General features: G+C 42.2%; 6 non-coding genes across 6 annotated transcripts; 1 reads left to right on the top strand and 5 right to left on the bottom strand.

Moving 5' to 3' along the window:
- The first annotated feature begins 206 nt into the window (after window positions 1-206).
- On the top strand, window positions 207-393 carry LOC140276145 (U2 spliceosomal RNA). Its single transcript, XR_011908827.1, has one exon. It is a non-coding gene; the product is annotated as a U2 spliceosomal RNA (small nuclear RNA).
- A 4,790-nt stretch (window positions 394-5,183) lies between these two features.
- LOC140275948 (U2 spliceosomal RNA) lies at window positions 5,184-5,373 on the bottom strand. The gene has a single exon (XR_011908647.1). It is a non-coding gene; the product is annotated as a U2 spliceosomal RNA (small nuclear RNA).
- A 15,222-nt stretch (window positions 5,374-20,595) lies between these two features.
- LOC140276077 (U2 spliceosomal RNA) lies at window positions 20,596-20,779 on the bottom strand. The gene has a single exon (XR_011908764.1). It is a non-coding gene; the product is annotated as a U2 spliceosomal RNA (small nuclear RNA).
- Window positions 20,780-21,087: 308 nt separating this feature from the next.
- LOC140275727 (U5 spliceosomal RNA) lies at window positions 21,088-21,201 on the bottom strand. Its single transcript, XR_011908447.1, has one exon. It is a non-coding gene; the product is annotated as a U5 spliceosomal RNA (small nuclear RNA).
- A 2,185-nt stretch (window positions 21,202-23,386) lies between these two features.
- On the bottom strand, window positions 23,387-23,570 carry LOC140276037 (U2 spliceosomal RNA). Its single transcript, XR_011908728.1, has one exon. It is a non-coding gene; the product is annotated as a U2 spliceosomal RNA (small nuclear RNA).
- A 308-nt stretch (window positions 23,571-23,878) lies between these two features.
- LOC140275726 (U5 spliceosomal RNA) lies at window positions 23,879-23,992 on the bottom strand. The gene has a single exon (XR_011908446.1). It is a non-coding gene; the product is annotated as a U5 spliceosomal RNA (small nuclear RNA).
- Window positions 23,993-27,771: the final 3,779 nt, after the last annotated feature.

Raw genomic sequence — 27,771 nt, 5'->3', positions numbered from 1 at the left:
TCGAGAGATGCTTATTGCTGAAGAAGTTCTTTCTCATTCTACAAAGTACAACGTTGTTTATCGTTGAAACTTGATTAGACATGAATAAATATGAAGGACAAAGCAGTCTTAACTTGGTTTGAGTTAAGGAATTCGTTTTATAGGAGAATCCGAATTCGTGCATAACTCATAAAATAGAGCTTATTTTCGGATTCCTGAAGAATGATTCTGGTTCTAGCCTTTTGGCTAAGATCAAGTGTAGTATCTGTACTTATCAGTTTAATATGTGATATGTCTATGCAAGGACTACATATTAAATGGATTTTTATCAATAGGAGTTGAAAAAGGAGCTTGCTCCATTCACTCCAAGCATCGACCCGGTACTGCAGTGCCGCTGGGAACGGTGCGCTCTCCTCTGCTCTTGTGAAAAAGCAAACAGCGGTGCAGGATGGAAGTTTCTTTTAATCTGCTGAGAAAAGAGAGTGAATGCGAAGCAGACTTTAACACGGCTCTGGGAGCGAGCCGAGTGCGGGCTAACCAGGAGAATTGCTTGAAAGAAACGCGACACCGAATGAGCGGTCAGAACAAAGCCTCAATACGGTGTTCCTGTGGTGTTTTTATAAAATGCGGTGTAAAAAAAGGTGTGAATGCCCCATAGAAAACTAAAAGGTGGAGCGGAAGTGTTCGGCTGCAAGAAGGTGTGAATGTCCGACTATATTTGGTGAAAAGCAGGTGAAGCAAGGTCTGAATGCCCAACCTTACATCATCAAAAGCGAGATCAGAGGTTTTTGGCTGCAAGAAGGTCATAGTTTGCCAAAAGCGGGTAAGGTGCGAATGATCGGCTAAATATCAACAAAAGTGGGGGCGGAGGTCTTCGGATGCAAGTGGGTGTGAATATCCCACCATACAAGTATGGTGGAGAGGAAGCTGTGAATGGCCGACCATAGTTTGCAAAAAGCGGGTGAGAAAAGGTGCGAATGTCCAACCATACATGATCAAAACAGGGAGCGGAGTGTGTTTGGCTGCGACAAGGTGTGAATGTCCACCCATAATTAATGAAAAGCGGGCAACAAGTAGGTTCGAATGCCCAACCATACATCATCAAAAGCAGGAGTGGATGTGTTCGGCTACAAGAAGGTTTGAATGTCCGAGCATAGTTTGTAAAAAGCGGGTAAGAAAAGGTTCGAATGCCCGAACATACACCATCAAAAGAGGGAGCGGAGGTGTTCCGCTGTAAGACGGTGTGAATGTCCGACCATAGTTGGTAAAAAGCGGGTAAGAAAAGGTTAAAAAACCCGACTGTACACAATCAATAGCGGAAGCGGAGTTGTTCGGCTACAAGAAGGTGTGAAAGTCCACCAATAATTACTGAAAAATGGGTAAGAAAAGGTGTGAATGCCCAACTATACATCATGAAAAGCAGAAGTGGATGTGTTCGGCCACAAGAACGTTTGAATGTCCGACCATAGTTTGTAAAAGGCGGGTAAGAAAAGGTTCGAATGCCCGTACATACACAATCAAAAGAGGGAGCGGAGGTGTTTCGCTGTAAGAAGGTGTGAATGTCCGAGCATAGTTTGTAAAAAGTGGGTAAGAAAAGGTTCGAATGCCAGAACATACACCATCAAAAGAGGGAGCGGAGGTGTTCCGCTGTAAGAAGGTGTGAATGTCCGACCATAGTTGGTAAAAAGCGGGTAAGAAAAGGTTCGAATGCCAAAATATACACCATCAAAAGCGGAAGCCGAGTTGTTCGGCTGCAAGTAGGTGTGAATGTCAGATCATAATTTGCAAAAAGCTGATGAGAAAGGTGTGAATGACCGACAATAATTGCTGAAAAATGTGTTAGAAAAGGTAAGAATGCCGGACCATTCATCATCAAAAGCGGGAGAAGAGGTGTTCGGCTGCAAGAAGCTGTGAATGTCCAGCCATAATTAGTCAAAAACGGGTACGAAAAGGTAGTATTGCCAGACCATAAATGATCAAAAAAGGGAGCGGAGGTTTTTCGCTGTAAGAAGGTGTGAATATCCGACCATAATTGGTAAAAAGCGGGTAAGAAAAGGTGCGAATGCCCGACAATGTATGATCAAAAGAGGGAACGGAGGTTTTCGGCTGCAAGAAGGTCTAAATGTCCAACCATAATTTGTAAAAACCGGGGAAGAAAAGGCTCGGAAGCCCAACTATACACCATCAACAGCGGGAGCGGAGGTGTTCAGCTGCAAGAAGGTGTGAATGTCCACCCATAATTCCTCAAAAATGGGTAAAAAAAAAGGTGCGAATGCCCAACCATACATCATCAAAAGCAGGACTGGATGTGTTAGGCTACAAGAAGGTTTGAATGTCCGAGCATAGTTTGTAAAAAGCGGGTAAGAAAAGTTTCGAATGCCCGAACATACACCATCAAAAGAGGGAGCGGAGGTGTTCCGCCATAAGAAGGTGTGAATGTCCGACCGTAGTTGGTTAAAATACCCGACTGTACACAATCAATAGCGGGAGCGAATGTGTTCGGCTACAAGAAGGTGTGAATGGCCGACCATTTTTTGTAAATAGCGGGTAAGAAAAGGTGCGAATGCCCGACAATGTATGATCAAAAGAGGGAGCGGAGGTTTTCGGCTAAAAGAAGGTCTGAATGTCCAACCATAATTTGTAAAAACCGGGGAAGAAAAGGCTCGAAAGCCCGACTATACACCATCAAAAGCGGGAGCAGAGGGGTTCAGCTGCAACAAGGTCTGAATGTCCATCAATAATTGCTAGAAAACATGAAAGAAAATTTTCGAATATCCAACCGCACATGATCATAAGTGGGAGAGGAGGTGTTCAGCTGCAAGAAGGTGTGAATGTCCACCCATAATTCCTCAAAAATGGGTAAAAAAAAAGGTGCGAATGCCCAACCATACATCATCAAAAGCAGGACTGGATGTGTTAGGCTACAAGAAGGTTTGAATGTCCGAGCATAGTTTGTAAAAAGCGGGTAAGAAAAGGTTCGAATGCCCGAACATACACCATCAAAAGAGGGAGCGGAGGTGTTCCGCCATAAGAAGGTGTGAATGTCCGACCGTAGTTGGTTAAAATACCCGACTGTACACAATCAATAGCGGGAGCGAATGTGTTCGGCTACAAGAAGGTGTGAATGGCCGACCATTTTTTGTAAATAGCGGGTAAGAAAAGGTGCGAATGCCCGACAATGTATGATCAAAAGAGGGAGCAGAGGTTTTCGGCTAAAAGAAGGTCTGAATGTCCAACCATAATTTGTAAAAACCGGGGAAGAAAAGGCTCGAAAGCCCGACTATACACCATCAAAAGCGGGAGCAGAGGGGTTCAGCTGCAAGAAGGTCTGAATGTCAATCAATAATTGCTAGAAAACATGAAAGAAAATTTTCGAATATCAAACCGCACATGATCATATGCGGGAGAGGAGGTGTTCAGCTGCAAGAAGGTGTGAATGTCTACCCATAATTCCTGAAAAATGGGTAAAAAAAGGTGCGAATGCCCAACCATACATCATCAAAAGCATGTGTGAATGTCAGATCATAATTTGCAAAAACCTGATTGTGTGCAGCTGAACACCTCTGCTCCCGCTTTTGATGGTGTATAGTCGGGCTTTCGAGGCTTTTCTTCAACGGTGTTTACAAATTACGGTTGGAAATTCAGACCTTGCAGCCGAACACCTCCGCTCCCTCTTTTGATCATACATTGTCGGGCATTCGCACCTTGTCTTACCCGCGTTTTACAAACCATGGTCGGACTTTCACACCTTCTTGTAGCTGAACAACTCCGCTCCCGCTATTGATTGTGTACAGTCGGGTATTTTAACCTTTTCTTACCCGCTTTTTACCAATTATGGTCGGACATTCACACCGTCTTACAGCGGAACACCTCCGCTCCCTCTTTTGATGGTGTATGTTCGGGCATTCGAACTTTTTCTTACCCACTTTTTACAAACTATGGTCGGACATTCAAACCTTCTTGTAGCAGAACACATCCACTTCTTCTTTTGATGATGTATGGTTGGGCATTCGCACCTTTTCTTACCCATTTTTCAGGAATTATGGCTGGACATTCACACCTACTTGCAGTCGAACAGCTCTGCTCCCACTTTTTATTATGTTTGGTTGGATATTCGAACCTTTTCTTAACTGCTTTTTACAAACTTTGGTCGGACGTTCACAACTTCTTACAGCCGAACACCTCCGCTTCCGCTTTTGATGGTATATATTCGGGCATTCGAACCTTTTCTTACCCGCTTTTTACCAACTATGGTCGGACATTCACACCGTCTTTCAGCGGAACACCTCCGCTCCCTCTTTTGATGGTGTATGTTCGGGCATTCGCACCTTTTCTTACCCGCTTTTTACAAACTATGGTCGTACATTCAAACCTTCTTGTAGCCGAAAACCTCCACTCCCTCTTTTGATCATACTTTGTCGGGCATTCGCACCTTTTCTTACCCGCTTTTTACAAACTATGCTCGGACATTCAAACCTTCTTCTAGCCAAACACATCCACTCCTGCTTTTGTTGATGTATGGTTGGGCATTCAAACCTACTTGTTGCCCGCTTTTCATTAATTATGGGTGGACATTCACACCTTGTCGCAGCCAAACACCTCCGCTCCCTGTTTTGATCATGTATGGTTGGACATTCGCACCTTTTCTCACCCACTTTTTGCAAACTATGGTCGGCTATTCACAGCTTCCTCTCCACCATACTTGTATGGTGGGATATTCACACCTACTTGCATCCGAAGACCTCCGCCCCCACTTTTGTTGATATTTAGTCGGTCATTCACACCTTACCCGTTTTCTTGCCGCCAAACACCTCTGATCTCGCTTTTGATGATGTAAGATTGGGCATTCAGACCTTGCTTCACCTGCTTTTCACCAAATATAGTCGGACATTCACACCTTCTTGCAGCCGAACACTTCCGCTCCACCTTTTAGTTTTCTATGGGGCATTCACACCTTTTTTTACACCGCATTTTATAAAAACACCACAGGAACACCGTATTGAGGCTTTGTTCTGACCGCTCATTCGGTGTCGCGTTTCTTTCAAGCAATTCTCCTGGTTAGCCCGCACTCGGCTCGCTCCCAGAGCCGTGTTAAAGTCTTCTTCGCATTCACTCTCTTTTATCAGCAGATTAAAAGAAAGTTTCATCTTAGGCTCCCTGAAACTTCCATCCTGCACCGCTGTTTGCTTTTTCACAAGAGCAGAGGAGAGCGCACCGTTCCCAGCGGCACTGCAGTACCGGGTCGATGCTTGGAGTGAACGGAGCAAGCTCCTTTTTCAACTCCTATTGATAAAAATCCATTTAATATGTAGTCTCGCATAGAGGACATATCAGACATTAAACTGATAAGAACAGATACTACACTTGATCTTAGCCAAAAGGCAGAGAAGCGATAACTGTCCACTGGTTCACGTCCGAGGGCCCTTCCTGGCACAATGCGCACTTGTAGCGGTGTTCTTTTTATGGCCATAGTGTCACTTTGCACCTCCGCCCACCCGCTGCACTGAGCACTCTTCAGCCCTTTTAAATGGTATAACTTTACACTACCACACGCTCCAGCGAGCACCATTCAAGCAACAACTTTGCACTCCAGCTTCGAACATCGGCACAGTCGCAACAAGTAAGGCGACTCTACTCAGAGAAGTCACTCTGCACAGTAACAAGATTTCTTTTGCACAGACAGAAAGGGCTTCATCCGCAAAGGTAAAGCCTGCCAAAAATAGAAACAACTCATTAGTGCTGCTCAACGTTGTACTTTGCAGTAAAAGAAAGAGCAAATCTAAAGTTTCAGGAATCCGAGAATAAGCTTACTTTCATGAGTTCTTCACGATTTCGGATTTTGCTATAAAATGAATTCCTTCACTCAAACTAAATTAAAACTGCTAAACTGCTAATCTGTTACATACAAGGCAGATGTCAAATTCACCGAAATAGGATCTAAGGGTATTTGGCCAATCGAGCTGTAGCAGCTTCGGTAAAAGAGTATAAGTTGAAGAGTTTGTGAATAAAGGTGTGCGCACACATAGTGAGTTGTAGGAAAATAGGCAGGGAGCAATGCCGGCTGGGGTATTTGTTCTTGTATGTTGTCTGACTGTTTGATTTGAATGTGTTGTGTAAGTGTCCTGTTGAATGTTACATGTTTGGGCTTTGACACGCTTCACTGTGGTTGTTAACTGTGTGGTGTGTCCTGAAATGTTATATGTTTGGGCTGTGTGACATGCTTAATGCTTTTCAGTAGCAACCCACTTATTCATATATAGCAACTGACAACATAAGAAGTCCGGACATACTTTGATAGTAGTTGTAGAAGTATCCTTATTGATAATAGATAAACTAATTCATAGTGATAGAACAGTAGATGAACAGGTGCCTGCACATGTCTCATGAAAATAAAATGGGTGTATGATTGCTGACGGCAGAGCAATACTGCCAAACTTATGAGTTCTTGTGGCAAACTTGATTCAGTGTCTTGACGTGTATACGCTGTTTCGCTGACTTGTCACAAGAAACAAAGTGTGTTTGATAAGATCCGACCATTTTATTACGGATCTTATCAGTATGGATTCTGATGTGACTGATAAACCCATTCGTATCTTAAGCATAATCTAATACGTGAGACAACGCCCTGGCACACAATCAAAAAAAAAAAAGAGAGAGAGCGGTTTTGTGTCCCCACAGTCCATAATGTAGAAAAGAGAGAAAAAAGCCTTTCTGATTTGGTGTGTGTGCTCACAGTGCAGAGTGTAGAGAAAAGAGAGAAAAGAAAGCCATTTTGGTGTCACGGGTGTTGTGACTTACACACACACATTTCTGAATTGAGAAAGGAAATTATTTTAGAGAAAGCACTAGAGTTTAGATCCCATATTTGTTGATAGGCATTCATTTAATTTTTCTTTTAATCAGTTTTAAAGTGAATACTAACTGAGAAATGAAAAAGGTGAAGAGTTTAGAAGCTTGGTTCAAGAGCAAAACTTGGTTTATGATCAGCTGAGTCTCTAAACAGAACAGCAAAGGGCTTCATCGAACATTTAAAAAAGATTCAGATTGTTAGAATATCCAGAATTTATAGGAATGGTGGTGATTACTCTTATTTTCTAGAATGGAAATAACTGCACCATGTCTGTTTTATGAATTTAAGGGGCTAAAAAGTTTTGTTCTCGTTTTTCTATGATTAACCGAATGTATGTGAGAGTCCAAACAGACAGAAGGGTTACGGCCGAGCGCTGGACCTTCCAAAAAAGATGAGACAGGCTGGACCTGTGCCATACTACTTAAGACCGGCATGTGGATAACAGGTTCTTTAAACTCTCACACACACAAACTCACACACGTTCGCACACATACACCCATACACACACACATTCTTGAACTTGCTGCAAGATTAAACATTTGCATTAACTGACTCCAGCAACTCTGAGTCTCATTGAGAGACTTTTCTCAACAATTGGGTCCTCAAACCAGATCTCAACGTTTTTTCCGCTTTCCAGGGTCGGAGCTGAAACCGTGCACGGGGGAGTCCAGTACTCCTAATGAAAGACCCCCTGCTGAATTGCGGTAATTAGGGGCCAGTGTCCACTGAAAGGGGGAAACAGGGACGAGATCGTACTTTTGAATCAATGGCCAGAAGCCATTGGCAGTGCAGGCATCAACAATAATGGTGTTATTTCACCCATTAACACTTAAGGTACCTCATGCAGTGGCTGTGATATGGTTACTTAACAAAATATCTTTACCAGACATCTCTCCTACATAACAGTTCTTCTTTCACAGCCACACCTTGTTGTCGAGAGATGTGCTACACTTAATCCATCCACACTGCTACCTACCCCACAGATGGAAAGCCTCATGATTGCATGTCAGAAATAACCATCAGTGTTTTACCCAGGCCAGACTTAACTGATATACGTTATGAAAATGCAGAAATAACTATATTTATTCAACAGGTCAAGCAAAAAACCCTGATGGCACAAATGCTACAGGATTTGCAGTAGTAACAGAAACTGAAGTTTTCTTAAAACAACCACTACCAAAAAATTACTCTGTTCAAGCAGTCGAATTGGTAGCTTTAACTGAAGCTTGTAAATTAAATAACAAAAAGGTTGTTAACGTTTACACTGACAGTCAGTATGCCTTCTCAACTGTACATGTGTTAACACAGCATTGGAAAAACAGGTATGTTGACATCCACAGCTAAATGTATAAACTACAAATATTTTAGCATTATTAGATGTTATTCAATTGCCATTTACAATAGACTCGTATGAATGACCGGAAGGAAAACCATACTGCCAAAGAATTTGTTTAAATATGCTGCAGTATTGAGCCACGGACCATGTCATGTCTCAACAGGAGGGATGGAAGCAATAATGAACAAGGTTTTTACAGCATATGGTTTTACTTATTATTGAATTTTTTTTTTTAGAATAAATAAATGAATAAAGTTTTGTCTAGCAGGTCAAATATGTGCAAAATACATTCCACAGGGCAATCTAAGACCAAAACGAAGATAATTCCCTAAGCCAGTGTATCTTTTTCAACATATTTGTTTGGATTTCATTATTTCATTATTGTGTAGATTTCATTGAACTAAATTAATGTTAAGGGAAACGATTCTGCTCAGTGACAACAGATGTTTTTACCAAATGGTCTGAAATATTTCCATGTGCACAAGCAGATGCACTCTCAGTAGCAAAATCACGCGTAAAATAACTCATTTCTAGATTTGAAATTCCTGAAAAGATCTTCAGTGATAATTTGACACACTTTGTAAGCTATGTCATCTCACTGATGGCAAAGAACTTAAAATAGATCTTAGAAACCACTGTGATATAGAAGGTTTCGCTAACACATTGGAATTGTTTTACTATTTACATATGCATGTGCAGTGAAGAATTGCTTGCTGCTGATAAATGCAAAGAAGAACAGCTTACACATAGATGCTCACATATAGGCTGCTGAATGCAATGAAGACCTGCTTATCCAGTAAAGTTCAATGTCAATGTGTAATATTCAATTAGGATTTGCAAAACAGTGAAGTTAAACAATGAATGGGTCCATAGTCGGTATGAGAAGACTACAGGAATATTTACCTGGGTGTACGTTCAAACAGAGATGAGAAAATTGCGATAAATTATTGTTTGTTTGTTTGTTAGTATGTATATGAATGTTATGTGTATAAACTGGGTTGAGTTGTAGTTACTCAGTAGTGTCTCAGTGAAACAACCGACGGGGGAAGCCTTGCGGTGACAACAAAAGCAGTGTTTTACTGATCAGTCAAGTTGCTCCAGTGTACTCCATACAAACTGGTTGGCTACTGAAGGGATAGAAAATGGGGAATACTTGTTTTAAAGCAAACAAGACAAATACATGTTTTAACGGGACCCAGACAATATTATATAGATGTCGCCACTGAAGTAAAGAACATTTACGTGGGATGGTGTGAGGGTCCTCGTTTGGCTGACGTTCGCCGATATGCTCGCCATGCTCAGAACCAAGTTGAGACGCGTAAGACAACCAAAAGGGACAAGTGTGAAAAGGAGCTGCATTTGGCAGCCATGACCATGTATTACGCAGTTGGTGTAAACAGAGGACGAGGCCGAAGTCGAAGACGTGGACGTGTGGGAGAGGAGGTCGAAATGGGCCACGCCAGAGCTATGATCCGAATATTTGTTTTTATTGTGGCCAGACTGGACACTGGAAGAAGGACTGTCCACAGCTAAAAAGTGATGAAATTGGGCAAAAGGCTGACTGAGGGTGGGAGGCAGGTTCTGGACGTCACGCGGCAGCGGAGCCTCCACTAATGGGTGATAGCACAAACACACTCACACATTTTTCCTGCTCTGTGTAGTGAAGCAACGCTTGCCGACTGTGATTCACGTAGTAAAGTTTTGCATGCTATTTCCGTCCTAGAGCAAAGATATTTCTCTCAGAATATAGGAACTTATGTTCATCAGTAGTGACGTCAGGGGAGTTTGATTGTCCTCCAAAGTTAAGTGGAAACCACGTTTACTGTATGTCTGCATCAGGCCAGGTTGTGAAGGAGAAAATGACAATGCCCATTGCGTGTTGTCACTCCCGATGAGCTCTCCTTCAAACACTCATTTTTGTTATCAGAGTTGTGTCCCATTAACCTGATGGGCTGTGATCTCATGTGTAAATTAGGCATTATTTTAACTTCTACACCAGAGGGTGTTAAGGTTATGTTACAGCCTGACAAAGTTTTCACAGCAGTGCAGTTTGATTCATCGGCACTTACATATGCTTATGAGTGGAAACTTCCCAGCTCTCCTTTTTCACAACAACTAGTGGAAGAAGCAAAAGCGTTAGTTTCACCCCTTTCTGATTTCATGTAACCTACTGATTTGCACTGCACATCACACATTTCTTTGGGGCCTGACAATGACTATGAGAAGAAGTGAAAAAATATGTGCGCCTACTTTATTGGCTGTGTCGCTCACTCCAGAGCACTTCGATTTTTTTAATGTTTGTGGTACTCGCCCTCACATTTCCTTGGCCAAACGTACACACTGGCAGTGACAAGGTGTGGGAGAGTTTGTTGCTACATGTCAGAAAGAAATGGAGTGGACTGTTTCACCTGCTGATCCAAATTTGATGTTTTCTGAACGATTGTCAGCATACAAAAAAACATTTTTGAGTACAATGCATTGTCAAAGAACTGTGGACTTAATTCCTACCACAGAATCACATTTTGAAGCATGTTTTTTATCTGAAACAGATTTGTCTTCGATACCCATGTTGGCTGAAGTGCCCAATGATCTTTGGGCTAAGAGCAAATATGATGTGGGGTTGATAAAAGGCTGTGAACCAGTAATTGTCACCCCTAAATCAGACTTTTGTCCATGTAAAAAACAATACCCTTTTAAGCCTGAAGCAATTAAAGGGATTAAACCTGTTTTTCAATCTTTTCAGAAAACAGGCGTTATTGTTCCTTTTGAAAATTCACCTGTGCTTACTCCATTGTTTCCTGTTAAAAAGATTAAAGATGCTGGCCAGCCAGATGAATGGCGTTTTGTACAGGACCTCCAAGCGGTGAATGCTGCAGTTCAGCCACATGCTCCTACTGTGCCCAACCCACACACTATTTTGTCTCAAATTACATCAGATGCACAGTTTTTCTCAGTGGTTGACTTGTCGCCAGTGCACCCTGATAGCCCATTTTGGTTTGCTTTTTAGTTTGAAGGGAGATCTTGGACTTTTACCTGGTTATGCCAGGGGTACTGTGAAAGTCCCACTATTTACAATGCTGCCCTCAAAGCTAGTCTGGATTAACTTCAATCAACCACAGGCTCTGCTCTTTTGCAGTATGTGGATGACATCATTTTATGTAGTCCATCTAAACAACAGTGTGAAAAAGACCAAATGACTCAAATAACTTTCTTGCTTTCAAAATCTTTCCTCTAGTGACGCTGACTTAGAGAGGGATGAAGATAATCATGTTTAATTGTTCATGTTTTGATTGTTTATCATTGGACCCTTTATTACTATGATGCCTGCATTTTAAACTCACGTTGTGTGCAAATGCAGGCTGATGTTTTACAGATAAAGTTATTATTTTCCTTGTTTCTTTTGGGTTGATTAATATAATGGTATTATTATAATCAAAAGGGAGGAATGTAATGGAAAATAATTCTTATATGCATTGTATTGAGTGTTACTGTGTATAACCTGCAAATGACCGAGCTGCAAGGTACCACCCTGCCCTGTTTTCTTAAATTCCTCTTTACAATGGTGGGCTTGTTATAATGAGATAGCTGCACTTTAGGGGGGACAGGGTTAGGCTGGTATTTACGAGTGTGTCTGGGTAACCTCAACTGATGGTTGGGGAGGAAAGTTAGAAGAACAATCAATTATACCCAAAAACAGATGACGTGATGAGCGGGCAATATAACTGTGTGTTTTTGCTTCAGTGGTCAGAGCAACTCTGTATTCTGTATTGTGTTGTTCTCTCTTGCAAGATATTATTATTAAAGTCTCTTATCTCCTCACAAGAAAATAACTGACTCCCCAAATGCAAGTGTCAGGACAAATGATCAAACTTCTCCAAGCTTCAGTCTGCAGAGAAGTACAAGACAGGGTTGCTCACTTTCTCCCTCACTTTTTGCTAATTTCATCAAACCTTTAGCAGCTGCTATCAGACAAGATAGAAATATTAAAGACATCCAACCCCAAAATATTGAGCATAAAATAAGTCTTTATGCTGATGATGTATTACTTTTCCTTCAGAACTCACAGACGTCTCTCACTCACACGATCACACTCATAAATAAATTCTCAGCACTTTCTGACTACTCTATCAATTGGTCTAAGACCACAGTTCTGCCCATTAACTGTAGGGTCCAGAATATACCTGCGATCACTTTACAGTCAGGAAATATTAGATATTTAGGCATAAACATTTCCTCCAGGCTCTCAGAGCTAACAAAGCTAATTTATGTGCAATTATTAAAGACAGTAGAGGACAATCTCTCTCGTTGGAAGTCCTTACCTATATCACTTATGGGGAGAGTTACAACCATTAAAATGATGATACTACCAAAAGTTAACTATTTGTTCTCAATGATCCCCATAAAACCAACCTTCTACTTGGTTTAAGTCACTAGATTCATGCATCTCCAAATTTCTGTGGAAAAACAAACAGAAGACAGAAGACCAGAAGACCAAGGACAGTGGTGGATTAGATTTACCTAATTTTCAGCACTATTCCTTAGCCAATAGGTTACGGTATATATCAAAATGGTTTAAACCTAGCCCAATAGATGAACATGGATAAATATAGAACAAGCATTGTGTGATAATCTGGAAATCTCTGACCTGCCACTTATTAGTCAAAACGTAAAAAATCACAAATGTTTCAAAAGCATTAACATCAGCACCTCTCTGACAGCCTGGTGGGAATTTCTTAAAATAACAAAGTCTTCACTTGTCCCGTGTAAGCTTACACCCATCTGGAACAATCCTGACATCCTGCAAAACAAAAAAATGCTAAACTTTACTCTCTGGAAGATCAAAGGAATCAAACATCTGGAACATATAATCCAAAATGGACATTTTATTTCATTTGATGAGCTCATATCACAACATGAGATAGGCAGCAATAAATTCCTAGAATATCAACAACTTAAGTCTATAATAACAAAGAAATATATCCTCCACCAACCAGACTTACAACTCCCGATTAGGGTAGCAGAATTTCTAAGCATCTGCACCCCAAAACTACTATCAAAAATATATGAATTATTGTCTAAGATAGATGACACAATGTCTCTACCATCCTCAAAATGGGAGGCAGATTTATCCATCAGTTCTAGTCATAGCTTCTGGCCACAAATATGTTTGAACACCTTCAGAATGACTCAAAATCCTAATTTACAGCTCATACAATACAAAATTCTTCATAGAACACACTATACAGGACAAAGGATGTTCAGGATGGGTCTAACACACTCAAACATCTGCTCACATTGCACAGATAACACACCTGATGATTATGCACACGCTTTGTTTTTTTGTGCGCCTGTCCAGAAGTTCTGGCTTGAAGTCTGTGCGGACCTATCAACATGGCTAAAGTGTAGCATTCCTGCATGCCCCACACTGTGCATACTGGGTGACTTAGACAACATCAACGTGGAATTTAGCTTAGCACACATGATCCTCACAGTGTTATGTATAGCAAAGAAAACTATTCTCATGAACTGGAAAGCGAAGAACAATCTGTGTATTAACCAGTTTAGAAATTTTCTTTTAGATTATATTAGCATGGAAACAATGTCTGCCTCCTCAAAACATCAATTGGCTGAATTTAATTCTCTCTGGTCTCCTCTGATTAGCTTGATGACATAGTGTTGGTGGTGGGTTGCTGTCCCGTCGCTCTGGGCGGTTGGGTGTGTGCTGGGGGGGGCTGTGTGGCTTCGGGCGTCTGGTGGTCTCTCGGGTCGTGGGGACCGGGTTGGTCATTGCTGGGGGGGACTGTGTGTCGGGCTTGGAGGGCAGTTTTGGGGGCTTGCGGGTGGGGCTGTCTTGCGGTGTGGGGCGGGGTCCCTTAGGGGCCTTGGGGTGGTGGCTGCTGGCTCTGTACCGGGTGACCGGGCCGCTCTGGCGTGGGTGGTGGAGCTGGGCCTGGACCTGGTGGCTTGCCGCTGCCTTGCGCCCGGGGCGGGGCCCTGCCTGTGCCTGGGGGGTCTGGGTTGCCCTGGACATGCCACAATATGCGTGGGTTGGTGCAGGTCCTGGTGCCGGCCTTGTTGCTCTGGGAACTCCAAGGTGTCCGCAGGTGGTTATTTTCTTTAGGGTGTTGGGGCGTGCGGTGAGGGGGAGGGGGTCTGTGTGGGGGTGTGCTTTTCCCCTGTTGGGGGGGGCCTGGGGGGGCCTGGGTGATGGTGGGTCTCGCTGCTGCGACTGGTGTGACCGGGTGATTTGTTTGTTTGTTTGTTTGATTTTTGTTGTTGTTTGTTTGTTTTTGTAGAGGTCCTCCGGGGTGGGGTTGGGTTGAGTGGGGTGGGGCGGGATGGGTTCCTTCTGGGGGTACAGTAGCTCCCGGAATATGGTGACTGCAGGCCCCGAGCCTGGTGGACATCAGGCCCTCCTGCCCTGTGTTGGGTCCCAGGTAGCGGGGATGCCTATTGCAGCCAGTCTCTGGCTGCCCTCTCCGGGGTGGGAGGGACCAGGAGGATGAATTAATTATTCTGCTAGTTTATATATTGTAAACATAAACAATAAACATTTATAAAACTTCCCTTGGCAAAGCAAATCTGTTTGGCATAAATGTATTCAGACTACAATTCGGCTGACATAATGCACAATTCCAGATTTTGATATAAAATGAATTCCTTCACTCAAACCAAGTTAAAACTGCTTTTTCCTTCATATTTATCCATGTCTAAATAGCTTTAAACAAAAAAGAACGTTGTACTTTGCAGGATAGGAAAGAACAACACTAAACCTTTAGGAATCCGAGAATAAGCTTATTTTCACGAGTTCTACACAATTTCGGATTTTGATATAAAATGAATTCCTTCACTCAAACCAAGTTAAAACTGCTTTGTCCTTCATATTTATCCATGTCTAAATAGCTTTAAACAAAAACGAACGTAGTACGTTTCAGGATAGGAAACAACAACACTAAATTTTTTCAGGAATCCAAGAATAAGCTTCTTTTCACGAGTTCTACACAATTCCGGATTTTGATATAAAATGAATTCCTTCACTCAAACCAAGTTAAAACTGCTTTGTCCTTCATATTTTTGCATGTCTAAATAGGTTTTAGGCATAAAATTCTTCATATTACCCTGTATGTGAAAGAAGCATACTTGTGATGGAGCAATACACTCCTTTTGGGTAACCTAAACTGATGGTTGGGGAGGAAAGTTAGAAGAACAATCAACTATCAACCAAAGACAGATGACGTGATGAGCGGGCAATATAACTGTGTGTTTTTGCTTCAGTGGTCAGAGCAACTCTGTATTCTGTACTGTGTTGTTCTCTCTTTCAAGATATTATTATTAAAGCCTCTTATCTCCTCAGAAGAAAATAACTGACTCTGTGCGTTACTAAATTTCCACCACAATTTTGGCGTCACGAACAGGATCCCTCGACTGGTGTCTCTGGACTGGATCGCAGTGCATGGCCAGCCTGGACTGAAGTAGCTGTTCCAGCCTCATACCTCCAAGGCCTTTTCTGAGAGAGAGGACTGGCAGGTCCTTTTCTTGAATACCAGCGCTGGGATCATTTTTGAAATATGATAGTCTGAGACGATAGGACTGCTGTTTAGTTTTTATTTGAATAAAAGAGTGTTTCCCGGTTGTGTCATTAGTGAGACAGAGATTTCATGGGTAAGTGAAACTTTTGAAGCAGTCCGAAGAAGTGTGAAGTACTCAGAAGAAGTGTGAGTACAGATTAAGGTCCTCATTGGAGACGTCCTTTGAGTGAAGGAATATATTTCCCCATTCCAAGTCTGAGAATGGGAAACAGTAGGTCTCAGACTTTTGACCCTACCGGGGGACCTAAGCATGATGAAATGAAAAAGACATATGGTCCAGAGGTTTTCCACCTGAAGGTTCTTTTAGTATGTTAGAAATAAGAAAATTAGAAGAAAAGTTTTGCAAATATGAGAAAGAGATGAAGCAAAAAAAAGAAAATTGAGTTTAAATAAGAAGTAAGAAAGGTATAGAATTTTGGAAAAAATAAAGTGTATTAAGAGAAAGAAAGGAAAATGTTAAACAAATGCCATGACGGAATGATGATAATAATTTAGTATTAGCTGTGCCGGATCCAGACCTGGACTCCTGCCCTGCAACAACAACAGCCAGCCCTGCCACAAGCCTCTGGCTCTCGGGAAGAAGGGACTTCTTCCATCCTCCCTCGGGAAGAAATTCCATCATTCTCACAACATCAGTTACATAGGTCTGATGATGAGGAAAAGGAAGACGTTTGGTTCTCCAGCGTACCTGCCCAAGAACTTTTAACGCAAGTGACAAAAATCCTTTACCCACAATCTGGACTTCAGAGATCTAAACGTGAGAAAAAACAAAACCAGATTCAAACCATGCCTATGGTTAAAGTTGCAGTTCCCACTGGACCATTACTGGTTTATCGACCCTGGACTGAGACTGACATCATGGAAGCATAACAATGCTTACCAGATCCAGAGATTTCTGGACCCCATTTTGCTGACGAGTTGCGAGATTTCTGCGCACAATCTGCCCGACTGGGGTTGAATTGCGTCGCATATTGGCAAAAAAGTTCAAACCGACCGACCTCTGCAAAATAGAGGCCAGTATGCTACAACTGGATTTGCGACCTACCAACAGTGAACGAGGACATAATGATAACGCTCAATATGAAGCAGCCATCCAAAGACTGTGTCAAGCCATCACCACTATATTTCCAACCAAAATCAATATGTCCCACATTTACACCTGCAAACAGAAACCCGGTGAAGGGACTGATGATTTTGTACACCGCATCCTTGAGGAAGTCAGCAAGCACAGCGGTCATCAGAGACCAAGGGATTTGGGTAATGAATCAGGACCATGGGAGAGTATTGCATGCAATGCAATAATTAAAGGCCTCATGCCAGATGTCGCCACTGAAGTAAAGAACATTGGGATGGTGTGAGGGTCCTCGTTTGGCTGACGTTCGCGATATGTTTGCCATGCTCATAACCAAGTTGAGACGCGTAAGACAACCAAAAGGGACAAGTGTGAAAAGGAGCTGCATTTGGCAGCCATGACCATGTATTACGCAGTTGGTGTAAAAAGAGGACGAGGCCGAAGTTGAAGACGTGGACGTGTGGGAGAGGAGGTCGAAATGGGCCACGCCAGAGCTATGATCCGAATATTTGTTTTTACTGTGGCCAGACTGGACACTGGAAGAAGGACTGTCCACAGCTGAAGAGTGATGAAACGCTTGCTGACTGTGATTCACGTAGTAAAGTTTTGCATGCTATTTCCGTCCTAGAGCAAAGATATTTCTTTCAGAATATAGGAACTTATGTTCATCAGTAGTGACGCCAGGGGAGTTTGATTGTCCTCCAAAGTTAAGTGGAAACCACGTTTACTGTATGTCTGCCTCAGGCCAGGTTGTGAAGGAGAAAATGACAATGCCCATTGCGTGTTGTCACTCCCGATGAGCTCTCCTTCAAACACTCATTTTTGTTATCAGAGTTGTGTCCCATTAACCTGATGGGCTGTGATCTCATGTGTAAATTAGGCATTATTTTAACTTCTACACCAGAGGGTGTTAAGGTTATGTTACAGCCTGACAAAGTTTTCACAGCAGTGCAGTTTGATTCATCGGCACTTACATATGCTTATGAGTGGAAACTTCCCAGCTCTCCTTTTTCACAACAACTAGTGGAAGAAGCAAAAGCGTTAGTTTCACCCCTTTCTGATTTCATGCAACCTACTGATTTGCACTGCACATCACACATTTCTTCGGGGCCTGACAATGACTATGAGAAGAAGTGAAAAAATATGTGCGCCTACTTTATTGGCTGTGTCGCTCAGCCAATAAAGTAGGCTGAGCGACACAGCGTCTCAAGATACTCACCTCCCCGAAGGTCAACAGCCGAAGAGGACGGCATCTGAGCCTCTGATTCCCCAGTGGTATCAGAGAAGAGGGGAAGGGTTAGGTCCCTTTCAGACAGTTCTTCAGTGGAAGAACCTAGAGTCTTCCCCTCCGACTCACGAAATGAGGTCTCCTTTTTAACTTCAGCTCTGCGATCAACCCCCAGGGACTCAAAGTTAAATGCAACATTGCGTCAGAGGCCAACACCGAGAGTCCGAAAAGGAAATATAGATCACCCTACTCACTTTTCACCTAAAGAAATGAAGGAAGAGCTAGTTTCCCAAGAAATAACCTGTGTGTAATTTGTTTTGATAACTTAGAAAAACGAAAATGACATACCTACTTTCCTTTATGCTTTTAATGGTTCTCACCTTCTCAACACTAAATGTGAGAAGTGTGAAATCAAAGACAAGAGCCCAGAGTATTTTATCCTTCTTAGACTCCATTAAATCAGATGTGTTTTTAATACAAGAATGTGGACTACCTTTTTTAAAAAACCATAGACAATGGGAGGAAATGTGGCCCCATTTATCGATATGGAGTGGCTCAAATCAAAATAAAAATGATGGTGTGGCCATTCTAATTAAAAATCCGCATGTTCTGGTGAAAGGTAGCACAGTGGTGAGAGACGGACGGGCACTTTTAGCACACTTGAATTTTATGGGGCAAGACTTTAACCTCTTAAATATTTATGGTTTCAATGGAAAAAATGAAAGGTATGACCTTTTAGAAGATATACAGCTTTACATGCTAGGGCAAGTACCTTTAGTTGTAGGAGGGGATTTTAACTGTATCTTGAGCAGGAAAGATAGAAAAAGAGCAGGGGTAGATTTTAAAGTGGATAAGACTTCGATTTTACTTCAGGGCATATGCAGGGATTTTAAGCTTACTGACTGTTTTAAAACCATGCATCCCAGAGAGGAGGGCTTCACCTGGTTTAGTCATGATGGCACCAGAGCCTCTCGCATTGATTATTTCTTTACTAGAGATTGCCCACCCACTGATGTTAGATTAACCCCTGTTTTCTTTTCAGACCACCTTATGCTCTCCTGCACCCTTTCACCCCCTTCTGGTGTGACGGTAGGAAGTGGTCTGTGGAAACTCAACTGTTCCCTGTTGGAGGATGAAATCATAGTCAGTCAGTACAGGGAATGTTATAAAGAGTGGCAGACCCTTCAAGACCTCTACGAAACACATGCACAATGGTGGGAAATGGTGAAGGAAACGACCCAGACTTTTTTTAAACAGCAAGGTAAACGTAAAAAAAGGAAAGAGAATAGATGTATGATGGGACTACATAAACGCTTACAGCGCTACTTTAAACTAAATCAGTGTGGCATAGACTTTAAAGAAGAAATCAAAGATGTCAAAAAGGAAATGTCAGTTTTAGCAGAAATAAAGAGTAAAGGAATTTTTGTAAGAAGCAGGGAGCAGGAAATTGAGGAAGGTGAAAAAGAAAGAAAGTTATAAATAAAAAGGAATGTAATCAAAATCTAAAAAGAGAAGATGGGTTTTTAACAAAATCCACACAAGAGATGATTGAAACTGTACATACCTTTTATAGTAACATGTACAAAGAGAAACCAGTGCACTTGGAAACATCGGCAGAAATCTTAAAATTCGTTGACAAAACCGTAAAAGAGAATGCACACTTGACACAAAATTTTACTGCTTTAGAGTTAAAAAAATGCCTAACAGGTTTTAAGAGAAGTCGAGCTCCGGGTTTAGACGGGCTTCCTGCAGAATTCTATCTGACCTATTGGGACCTTTTATCATCAGACATTTTAGATGTTTTTAAAGATTTTGAAAAACTCGACCGACTGCCTGACAGTTTTAGAGTGGGAATAGTGACTCTACTTTATAAAAAAAATGATAAGACTGACCTAAAGAATTGGAGGCCAATCACACTTTTAAACTTTGACTGTAAACTTTTTAGCAAGGTTTTAGCGACACGGATGTCCTCTGTTTTAGAGGAGGTAATTCACCCAGACCAAGCTTGTGCCATCTCAGGGAGACAACTCACCGACAGCCTCGTACTGATTCGAGACATCATTGATTACGCTAGAGACAGAAACACCCGGCTTGTCATCTTAAATTTAGACTTTGAAAAAGCATTTGATCGGGTCTCGCATCAATATCTCTTTCAGGTGTTGCAGCCATCGAAAAGGGCCCGATTGTTCCTACTTGGTGAGCTTTGCTTGGTTGAGACGCTTGCCCCCCCCCCCTGCTCCTCGGCTGACCAAGTAGAAACAATCTATTCGATGGCTGCCTTGTCTTTTACTCTGTGAAAAAGACAAGGCAGCCACAAACACCACGGGAACACCGTATTGAGGCTTTGTTCTGACCACTCATTCGGTGTCGCGTTTCTTTCAAGCAATTCTCCCGGTTAGCCCGCACTCGGCTCGCTCCCAGAGCCGTGTTAAAGTCCACTTCGCATTCACTCTCTTTTCTCAGCAGATTAAAAGAAAGTTTCATCTTGGGCTCCCTGAAACTTCCATCCTGCACCGCTGTTTGCTTTTTCACAAGAGCAGAGGAGAGCGCACCGTTCCCAGCGGCACTGCAGTACCGGGTCGAGGCTTGGAGTGAACGGAGCAAGCTTCTTTTTCAACTCCTATTCTTAAAAATCCATTTAATATGTTGTCCTCGTATAGAGGACATATTAAACTGATAAGAACAGATACTACACTTGATCTTAGCCAAAAGGCCGAGAAGCGATAACTGTCCACTGTTTCAGGTCCGAGGGCCCTTGCTGGCACAATGCGCACTTGTAGCAGTGTTCTTTTTATGGCCATAGGTGGCCAGAGTGTCACGTTGCACCTCCGCCCACCCGCTGCACTGAGCACTCTTCAGCCCTTTTAAATGGTATAACTTTGCACTCCCGCATGCTCCAGCAAGCACCATTCAAGCAACAACTTTGCACTCCAGCTTCGAACATCGGCACAATCGCAACAAGTAAGGCGACTCTACTCAGAGAAGTCACTCTGCACAGTAACAAGATTTCTTTTGCACAGACAGAAAGGGCTTCACCCGCAAAGGTAAAGCCTGCCAAAAATAGAAACAACTCATTAGTGCTGCTCTCCACGAAAGTCTTTAGTAAAAGGCGAAAGACTTGTATGTTATGAAGAGAAACCAGAGTACGATTATCCGTCACTGCGGGAGCAGGGCATCAGGCTAGTTGCCATAGCCACCTTCCCCATGGTGAGCGTTGCTTGGTTGAAACGCTTGCCCCTGTGCAATCGACAAGGCAGCAACAAAAACACCACGGGAACACCGTATTGAGGCTTTGTTCTGACCGCTCATTCGGTGTCGCGTTTCTTTCAAGCAATTCTCCTGGTTAGCCCACACTCGGCTCGCTCCCAGAGCCGTGTTAAAGTCTACTTCGCATTCACTCTCTTTTCTCAGCAGACTCTTGGGATTTTATCTATAAAATGAATTCCTTCACTCAAACTATGTTAAAACTGCTTTGTCCTTCATATTTACCATGTCTAGAAAGATTTAAACAAAAAAAAAACAACGTTGTACTTGGCAGTAAAAGAAAGAGCAAATCTAAAGTTTCAGGAATCCGAGAATAAGCTTACTTTCATGAGTTCTTCACGATTTCGGATTTTGCTATAAAATGAATTCCTTCACTCAAACTAAATTAAAACTGCTAAACCGCTAATCTGTTACATGTAAGGCAGATGTCAAATTCACCGAAATAGGATCTAAGGGTATTCGGCCAATCGAGCTGTAGCAGCTTTGGTAAAAGAGTATAAGTTGAAGAGTTTGTGAATAAAGGTGTGCGCACACATAGTGAGCTGTAGGAAAATAGGCAGGGAGCAATGCCGGCTGGGGTATATGTTCTTGTATGTTGTCTGACTGTTTGATTTGAATGTGTTGTGTAAGTGTCCTGTTGAATGTTACATGTTTGGGCTTTGACACTTCACTGTGGTTGTTAACTGTGTGGTGTGTCCTGAAATGTTATATGTTTGGGCTGTGTGACATGCTTAATGCTTGTCAGTAGCTACCCACTTATTCATATATAGCAACTGACAACATAAGAAGTCTGGACATACTTTGATAGTAGTTGTAGAAGTATCCTTATTAATAATAGATAAACTAATTCATAGTGATAGAACAGTAGATGAACAGGTGCCTGCACATGTCTCACGAAAATAAAATGGGTGTATGATTGCTGACGGCAGAGCAATACTGCCAAACTTATGAGTTCTTGTGGCAAACTTGATTCAGTGTCTTGACGTGTATACGCTGTTTCGCTGACTTGATTGTCACAAGAAACAAAGTGTGTTTGATAAGATCCGACCATTTTATTACGGGAGGATCAGTATGTATGGATTCTGAAGTGACTGATAAACCCATTCGTATCGTAAGCATAATCTAATACGTGAGACAACGCCCTGGCACACAATCAAAAAAAAAAAGAGAGAGCGGTTTTGTGTCCCCACAGTCCATAATGTAGAAAAGAGAGAAAAAAGCCTTTCTGATTTGGTGTGTGTGCTCATAGTGCAGAGTGTAGAGAAAAGAAAGCCGTTTTGGTGTCACGGGTGTTGTCACATTTCTAAATTGTGAAAGGAAATTATTTTAGAGGAAGCACTAGAGTTTAGATCCCACATTTGTTGATAGGCATTCATTTATTTCTTCACTTCTGATAAAAATGATAAGACTGACCTAAAGAATTGGAGGCCCATCACACTTTTAAACTTTGACTGTAAACTTTTTAGCAAGGTTTTAACGACACGGATGTCCTCTGTTTTAGAGGAGGTAATTCACCCAGACCAGGCTTGTGCCATCTCAGAGAGACAACTCACCGACAGCCTCGTACTGATTCGAGACATCATTGATTACGCTAGAGACAGAAACACCCGGCTTGTCATCTTAAATTTAGACTTTGAAAAAGCTTTTGATCGGGTCTCGCATCAATATCTCTTTCAGGTGTTGCAGCCATCGAATAGGGCCCGATTGTTCCTACTTGGTGAGATTTGCTTGGTTGAGACGCTTGCTCCCCCCCCTTGCTCCTCGGCTGACCAAGTAGGAACAATCGGGCCCTATTCGATGGCTGCCTTGTCTTTTACTCTGTGCAAAAGACAAGGCAGCCACAAACACCACGGGAACACCGTATTGAGGCTTTGTTCTGACCACTCATTCGGTGTCGCGTTTCTTTCAAGCAATTCTCCCGGTTAGCCCACACTCGGCTCGCTCCCAGAGCTGTGTTAAAGTCTACTTCGCATTCACTCTCTTTTCTCAGCAGATTAAAAGAAAGTTTCATCTTGGGCTCCCTGAAACTTCCATCCTGCACCGCTGTTTGCTTTTTCACAAGAGCAGAGAAGAGCGCACCGTTCCCAGCGGCACTGCAGTACCGGGTCGATGCTTGGAGTGAACGGAGCAAGCTTCTTTTTCAACTCCTATTCTTAAAAATCCATTTAATATGTAGTCCTCGTATAGAGGACATATTAAACTGATAAGAACAGATACTACACTTGATCTTAGCCAAAAGGCCGAGAAGCGATAACTGTCCACTGTTTCAGGTCCGAGGGCCCTTGCTGGCACAATGCGCACTTGTAGCAGTGTTCTTTTTATGGCCATAGGTGGCCAGAGTGTCACGTTGCACCTCCGCCCACCCGCTGCACTGAGCACTCTTCAGCCCTTTTAAATGGTATAACTTTGCACTCCCGCATGCTCCAGCAAGCACCATTCAAGCAACAACTTTAAACTCCAGCTTCGAACATCGGCACAATCGCAACAAGTAAGGCGACTCTACTCAGAGAAGTCACTCTGCACAGTAACAAGATTTCTTTTGCACAGACAGAAAGGGCTTCACCCGCAAAGGTAAAGCCTGCCAAAAATAGAAACAACTCATTAGTGCTGCTCTCCACGAAAGTCTTTAGTAAAAGGCGAAAGACTTGTATGTTATGAAGAGAAACCAGAGTACGATTATCCGTCACTGCGGGAGCAGGGCATCAGGCTAGTTGCCATAGCCACCTTCCCCATGGTGAGCGTTGCTTGGTTGAAACGCTTGCCCCTGTGCAATCGACAAGGCAGCAACAAAAACAACACGGGAACACCGTATTGAGGCTTTGTTCTGACCGCTCATTCGGTGTCGCGTTTCTTTCAAGCAATTCTCCCGGTCAGCCCACACTCGGCTCGCTCCCAGAGCCGTGTTAAAGTCTACTTCGCATTCACTCTCTTTTCTCAGCAGACTCTTGGGATTTTATCTATAAAATGAATTCCTTCACTCAAACTATGTTAAAAATGCTTTGTCCTTCATATTTACCATGTCTAGAAAGATTTAAACAAAAAAAAAACAACGTTGTACTTTGCAGTAAAAGAAAGAGCAAATCTAAAGTTTCAGGAATCCGAGAATAAGCTTACTTTCATGAGTTCTTCACGATTTCGGATTTTGCTATAAAATGAATTCCTTCACTCAAACTAAATTAAAACTGCTAAACCGCTAATCTGTTACATGTAAGGCAGATGTCAAATTCACCGAAATAGGATCTAAGGGTATTCGGCCAATCGAGCTGTAGCAGCTTTGGTAAAAGAGTATAAGTTGAAGAGTTTGTGAATAAAGGTGTGCGCACACATAGTGAGCTGTAGGAAAATAGGCAGGGAGCAATGCCGGCTGGGGTATATGTTCTTGTATGTTGTCTGACTGTTTGATTTGAATGTGTTGTGTAAGTGTACTGTTGAATGTTACATGTTTGGGCTTTGACACTTCACTGTGGTTGTTAACTGTGTGGTGTGTCCTGAAATGTTATATGTTTGGGCTGTGTGACATGCTTAATGCTTGTCAGTAGCTACCCACTTATTCATATATAGCAACTGACAACATAAGAAGTCTGGACATACTTTGATAGTAGTTGTAGAAGTATCCTTATTAATAATAGATAAACTAATTCATAGTGATAGAACAGTAGATGAACAGGTGCCTGCACATGTCTCACGAAAATAAAATGGGTGTATGATTGCTGACGGCAGAGCAATACTGCCAAACTTATGAGTTCTTGTGGCAAACTTGATTCAGTGTCTTGACGTGTATACGCTGTTTCGCTGACTTGATTGTCACAAGAAACAAAGTGTGTTTGATAAGATCCGACCATTTTATTACGGGAGGATCAGTATGTATGGATTCTGATGTGACTGATAAACCCATTCGTATCGTAAACATAATCTAATACGTGAGACAACGCCCTGGCACACAATCAAAAAAAAAAAGAGAGAGCGGTTTTGTGTCCCCACAGTCCATAATGTAGAAAAGAGAGAAAAAAGCCTTTCTGATTTGGTGTGTGTGCTCACAGTGCAGAGTGTAGAGAAAAGAGAGAAAAGAAAGCCGTTTTGGTGTCACGGGTGTTGTGACTTACACACACACATTTCTGAATTGAGAAAGGAAATTATTTTAGAGGAAGCACTAGAGTTTAGATCCCACATTTGTTGATAGGCATTCATTTATTTCTTCACTTCTGATGAAGTTTCAACAATAAACAACAAACTTTGTATTATGAGAAAGAACCAGACTCATTCTTCAGGAATCCGAAAATAAGCTCTATTTTACGAGTTATGCACGAATTCGGATTCTCCTATAAAACGAATTCCTTAACTCTAACCAAGTTAAGACTGCTTTGTCCTTCATATTTATTCATGTCTAATCAAGTTTCAACGATAAACAACGTTGTACTTTGTACTTCTTCAGCAATAAGCATCTCTCGACATATGACGAAATACAGATTTTGCTATAAAATGAATTCCTTCTATCAGCCTGACTTAAAACTGTTTGTCCTCCTTATTTATCCACTTCAAATCAAGTTTCAACAATTAAAAAAATGTTGTAGTTTGAGAAAAAACAACTTAATCTTAAGCAATCAGTAGGGTAAGAAAGGGTAAGAAAAGGTGCAAATGCCAACCATACATCACTAAAAGGTGGAGCGGAAGTATTCGGCTGCAAGTAGGTGCGAATGTCTGACAATGTATGATCAAAAGAGGGAGCGGAGGTTTTCGACTGCAAGGTCTGAATGTCCAACCATAATTTGTAAAAACCGGGGAAGAAAAGGCTCGAAAGCCCGACTATACACCATCAAAAGCGGGAGCGGAGGTGTTCGGCTGCAAGTAGGTGTGAATGTTCGACCATAATTTGTAAAAAGCGGGTAAGAAAAGGTTCGAATGCCCGACTATATATTAACCAAAGCAGGAGGAGAGGTCTTCGGATAAGAGTGGGTGAGAATTTACAACCATAATCTATAAAATGCGGTGAAAAAAAAGGTGTGAATACCCCATAGAACACTAAAAGGTAGAGCGGAAGTGTTCGGCTGCAAGAAGGTGTGAATGTCTGACCATAGTTTGTAAAAAGCGGGTAAGAAAAGGTTTGAATGCCCGAACATACACCATCAAAGGAGGGAGCGGAGGTGTTCCGCTGTAAGAAGGTGTGAATGTCCGACCATAGTTGGCAAAAAGCAGGTAAGAAAAGGTTAAAATACCCGATTGTACACAATCAATAGCGGGAGCAGAGTTGTTCCGCTACTAAAAGGTGTGAAAGTCCGACCATGGTTTGTAAAAAGCGGGTAAGAAAAGGTGCGAATGCCCGACAATGTATGATTGTCTGGGCATTCAAATCTGGGAAGAAAAGGCTCGAAAGCCCGACTATACACCATCAACAGCTGGAGCGGAGGTGTTCAGCTGCAAGAAGGTCTGAATGTCCATCAATAATTGCTAGAAAACATGGAAGAGAATTTTCGAATATCAAACCGCACATGATCATAAGCGGGAGAGGAGGTGTTCAAATGCAAGAAGGTGTGAATGTCCACCCATAATTACTGCAAAATGGGTAAGAAAAGGTACGAATGCCCAACCATACATGATCCTAACAGGGAGCGGAGGTGTTTGGCTGCGACAAGGTGTGTATGTCCACCCATAATTAATGAAAAGCGGGCAACAAGTAGGTTTGAATACCCATCATCAAAAGCAGGAGTGGATGTGTTCGGCTACAAGAAGGTTTGAATGTCTGACCATAGTTTGTAAAAAGCGGGTAAGAAAAGGTTTGAATGCCCGAACATACACCATCAAAGGAGGGAGCGGAGGTGTTCCGCTGTAAGAAGGTGTGAATGTCCAACCATAATTGGCAAAAAGCAGGTAAGAAAAGGTTAAAATACCCTATTGTACACAATCAATAGCGGGAGCAGAGTTGTTCCGCTACTAAAAGGTGTGAAAGTCCGACCATGAATTGTAAAAAGCGGGTAAGAAAAGGTGCGAATGCCCGACAATGTATGATCAAAAGAGGGAGTGGAGGTTTTCGGCTGAAAGAAGGTCTGAATGTCCATCCATAATTTGTAAAAATCTGGGAAGAAAAGGCTCGAAAGCCCGACTATACACCATCAACAGCTAGAGCGGAGGTGTTCAGCTGCAAGAAGGTCTGAATGTCCATCAATAATTGCTAGAAAACATGGAAGAGAATTTTCGAATATCAAACCGCACATGATCATAAGCGGGAGAGGAGGTGTTAAAATGCAAAAAGGTGTGAATGTCCACCCATAATTACTGCAAAATGGGTAAGAAAAGGTACGAATGCCCAACCATACATCATCAAAAGCAGGAGTGGATGTGTTTGGCTACAAGAAGGTTTTAATGTCCGACCATAGTTTGTAAAAAGCGGGTAAGAAAAGGTTCGAATGCCCGAACATACACCATCAAAAGAGGGAGCGGAGGTGTTCCACTGTAAGA

This window comes from Leuresthes tenuis, unplaced genomic scaffold, assembly GCF_036924035.1.
Source record: "Leuresthes tenuis unplaced genomic scaffold, fLeuTen1.0.hap1 SCAF_18, whole genome shotgun sequence".
NCBI classification, from domain to species: Eukaryota; Metazoa; Chordata; class Actinopteri; order Atheriniformes; family Atherinopsidae; genus Leuresthes; species Leuresthes tenuis.
This window is presented reverse-complemented; position numbering and strand designations above follow the sequence as displayed.